Source organism: Magnolia sinica, chromosome 7 (genome assembly GCF_029962835.1).
Source record: "Magnolia sinica isolate HGM2019 chromosome 7, MsV1, whole genome shotgun sequence".
NCBI lineage: Eukaryota > Viridiplantae > Streptophyta > Magnoliopsida > Magnoliales > Magnoliaceae > Magnolia > Magnolia sinica.
In genome coordinates this window covers 50,153,716-50,158,251 of record NC_080579.1, presented here as the reverse complement: position 1 = coordinate 50,158,251, position 4,536 = coordinate 50,153,716, and the positions used below count along the sequence as shown (strand labels likewise).

Sequence of the window (4,536 nt, the reverse complement as noted above, 5' to 3'; positions counted from 1 at the left end):
TGATTTAATTTCGCTGCTTGAATGCATGATTCGTGCTTTTAGTTAAATATTTGTCTTTGACAATGTGAGCTGTATTTAGTTTCCTTTATGCTTGAAAATATTGGATTGCCAATTACCATTTCCCATTTTGCCCTTTTTTTAATATATGATGAGTGTGTTTACTGGGGTTTTGTTATTGCTAGTTATGAACTATACCATTTGGTTTTTGAGTTATCTCTCTCTTAAAAAAAAAAACTAGTGTTTGTGGTCACAAGGGCTGCGGCTGTTTTAATTGCATTCATGTTGTTTTAAGAGTAGTGTTACTTGTTTACAGATTTTACATTCCCATTTGTAGTTGTGCAAGGACAAACATTATATTCCACAATCGGACCCATGGTTTGCTAATCCAGACCATTGGCCTATTGCATCGAACAGCGTATTAATGAAGGCCCAAAAATCTCCGTGATGGTAAATTCACAGGCACCAATCTTTGGACAAATTTCATTTGGATGGAGACTGGCACTCTAATTTTCAACCAAAATGTACTTTCTTTCTTTTCTTTTTTTTTTCTTTTTTTTATTTTTCTTTTTGTTGCCACAATTAAAAGGCTAGAATTGTCCCAACTAAAAGACTTTAATACTCTACACAAGGAAGAATGTAACAGACCAATGGTTTGGACTGCCTATTTGGCTTCGTGGAAATAGAAGGAAACAATGTTTCTTAAAATGCCATTTATAACTATTGAGAAAGGTAAAATAGTTTGTCTTAAGGCTAGTTTGAATAAATTGCAGATTGGAGAATGCAACTAGTTTGCATCAACAAGGAATTTATACCTATTTGGGAAGCAATTGCATTTGCTTTCCCCCAATTAATAAGGAGTAGAAACTCTTTCTTTTTCATAAATTTAAATGAAGGAAAAAGAATTTACCTCCAAAATGAGCTTTTAGATGGTAAAATTAGTGGGAATTTACCTCCAATATGTGCAAAAGGTTTTTTCCCTTGTTGCTGATTTCAGTTTACTTCCCTCTTATATTATGTTTTTACTTTCATTCCCTTAGTTTTTCAACAAAAGTTATTGAAAGGGAAATTGAACATGTCAATCATTCCCTACAACCAGCAAGTTAGCTTATCATGGATGCCTCATAAAAAGTGTTATTATAGTTCTTTGCTTCATTCACTGCATGCCTCATAATACTTTCACTTCCTTTCTAGGAAAAATTGAAAGAATGATTTTCTGATCATCCGTACATTGTACAGTACATTGAATCATCACTATGTTTGATATCACCTATTCACTGATTTTCTGAATCAGTAGTTTTCCTTTCCCTTAATTCATTGTACATTTTTTAATAGAATATTTTCATATTTTCTTTTTATTGTTGCAGATGTTAGAGGGGTAGTGAAAAATAAAGTTCCACTTGTGCGTTCATTGACCTTAACAAGTATATGAAATTTTAGTAGATGAACTCTTCTACCAAGGTACCACTATTACTAAACTTGCTCACCCTTTAGCCACTTGTCTATTGCCACAATTATCATTGACACCGCCATCTTAGCCTTTATCCTGTTAATCTAGGGTGGCATTTATATGTTAGATTGGAAAATAAAATAAAAGTGAATAAATATTAATATTCTTATCATCAACTTCTTCTAAATTGATTCAGTGGCTGCAAGGGTGTTTAAATGGCACTTATGACTAACTCTCCTATCCGTAGAAATGGTCAAAGAATTTATTATTATTATTATTTTTCACTTTTCTATGGTTGTAGCCTATATGGATTGAACAACCTAGTAGACACTTTGAAAGAACAAACAACCTATGTGTGTTAGGGACCTTTGTCGGCATGAAGCCTCTTACAAGTTTAGATAAATGGATAAAAGCACATTTATTTTGTAATTTATGTTGATGGAAGCTGTTTTTACAAGTGAAATTAGACCACTGGATGAGTGTTACATACAATCTCTTTCTTATATTTTTGAAATATCAAAACCTGAAGAAAAAAAAAGATATAACTGTAGCCATTAAGACATTTTGTATACTGATCTTTATAAAAATAAAAATAAAAAAAAAAAGAAGAAGAAGAAGAAAAAGAAAAAGACATTTTGTACTGGCATTTTTTTTTTTTTTGGGTATCATTTTTCCCCTTCTTTATGGAAGAAATAAATAGACAATACATGTGGATAAAAATAGTCATTGTTTTATTCAACTATTGCCCGACCCACCCGTCGCCACCCAAAAGAGAGGATCTTCATGTTTTTTTATTGACCATGTGGCATGTCTTCCTGAATTTTACTCTCTCTTTCTTCTTCTTCTTTTTTTTTTTTTTTTTGGCGTTTATTTTTTGGGTTGAATGCTCTCTTTTTTCCTCTAGATGGATTACATGGAGCAGTTTTTCAAGGACCAAGTGGTTGTCATTCATGAAACTTTAGAAGCAAAACAAAGTGCTTTTGAGAAATTGCTTTAGGGAGAACGTGATAAGGCAAAGCTGTCCAACAATGACTCTAGAAGCAAAGAGGAGAAGAAACTTAGGTATTGAATTTAATTGACATCTCTATAATGAATTGTTTATCTCGTTGATGCATAAGTTAATTTCCTTTGCTATAATATCTAGGTTTTACACTCTTTAGAATCCATGACTACTGAATTTTTTTTTCTCTGGGTTGCTCAACTGATCAGCCAAAAGAAGAAAGAAAAAAAAAGCATGCCCACGCGCATAGAAAAAAGGCTTTTTCTAATAGTAACTGTTTTAGGATTTGATATTCATAATACAACCCCATCTTGGTTTTCGTTGTTTTAAATCACCCAAACTCAAACAAGTATGTCAGATTTGAAAATTTCTCAATTTCTCCATTTTGCATCTTATGGGCCAACCTACTATTGATATTAGAAAATGTGCAGACTTTACCATTCATCAAAAGTCCCACTTATCTTGTGGGCCTTTAGCAAGGATGAAGAAGAAGATAAGGAGACCAGAGAGTGCAAGTCTTTCTTTAAACATTTGAAGTTCTTCTTAAGTCGTGAGGTGTGCTTGTCTATCTTTTGTGTGTAATTACTTGTATAATGATTTTCTTTTGATGAGGTATAATTTTTGGCACAACCTGCCAATGGCTCTTCTATGAGCATTTGAACTGTTACCTTTATTTGAAAAATGTTTATGAACATAGGGGCATGTTCACTATCTTTTTTTCTTCTTCTTTTCCATGTCATAGGATTTTGATGTTCGAGAGTTTGCTATATCAGTTGCTGGCAAATTGTCTAAAAAGAATCCAGCATATGTTCTGCCTACACTTTGTCATCATCTCATACAATTTTTAATGCATCTTGAGCAAAGGTAATCTAAAAGATATCTACTTGCCAATAATATTATTGATTTATGGGGAAATAGATGCCAATTTTTCATATTCAGAGTTGGTACTAGTGTCATACAGAGGTTTATGGTGTGAAGAGTGCTTGCTGAGAGTTTTGGAGATCTTTATGTTGGTTCATCATAGAAAGGAGGCTTTGGTGAGGTAGTTGTTTCAGCATGTTTGCAATAATATTGTGTGGAATGCCACCTTTAGAAGGAATTTGAAAGACAATGAAATCTTTTATATACTTGCCTTTTCTCCTATTTTCAATCTGTTTAAATTCCACTTACAAGTTCTGGCTGTAGAATTTTTACTCTCAGCTCCCAAGGCTGAGTTACTCTGCAAAATCTCTTGTTGGAGTTCTTGGTAGGGGGTTCTATGGAAGGAATTTGTATTCTCAAGGATTTGGAAGGGTATGCTGCCTTTAAAGGTGAAGGCTTTAGCCTGGTTAGCTGCTGCAGGAAAATTTTGACCATGGATAACTTTCAAAGGTGTGGTTTAAGCACTTCAGACAGGTGTGTTTTATGTTATAAAGCTGAAGAATCCATTAATCATATTCTTTTGCATTGTCTGGTGATGGGGAAAGTGTAGACAGATGATTATGAGATTTGAGGTCATGTTTAGACTCTTTGGTTAATCTCATTGCTTCTTGGTTTTCCTGGGTTTGGGGCCCGATGGGTAGCATGTTTGGTCCAAACTGGTCCTCTCTAATTTCTTTTAATGAGAACGCCTCGTGATTGTCTCTACAAAAGCCAAGCCCAGGTTAACTCTCTACTATTCTGCTTCTTGATCCATGAGCATTTATAGCACATAGTGCTGTGATAGCTTGTTTTGGAAGTACACTCCTTTCATATAGGAATCAATAGTGCATTTTTAGCCTAATTTCTTCTCTAAACATAGAACATGCATATGTAAGTCTGCACTCACTTTGTGAATGAGCCAGCCTCCTCTTTAAGCAATAACTAAGCTATTGTAGAAGATGAGAGACTTCCCAAGAACTATTCTAGCTATACTTTATAGGTTAACCATGTGGCATTGATTGAACGGTCAAGAATATTATAGGCATTCTACGCAACCTTTTCTTTATAAAACCACACTACAAAATTCTCAAATTCTTTAGGAGATGTTTATTACTATTCTAAGTGCTTTTACCCTTATTTGCGGGTGTGACTATTTGCTGACGTGCATGGAATACGTCATGTGCATGAG

The 4,536-nt window shown here is 34.0% G+C and overlaps 1 long non-coding RNA gene across 1 annotated transcript; it reads left to right on the top strand.

Annotated features, from left to right (window-relative positions):
- Nucleotides 1-542: 542 nt before the first annotated feature.
- Nucleotides 543-3,770, top strand: LOC131251341 (uncharacterized). The gene is made up of 4 exons (XR_009173754.1): nt 543-1,458; nt 2,352-3,002; nt 3,190-3,489; nt 3,698-3,770. It is a non-coding gene; the product is annotated as an uncharacterized LOC131251341 (long non-coding RNA).
- The last annotated feature ends 766 nt before the right edge of the window (nt 3,771-4,536 follow it).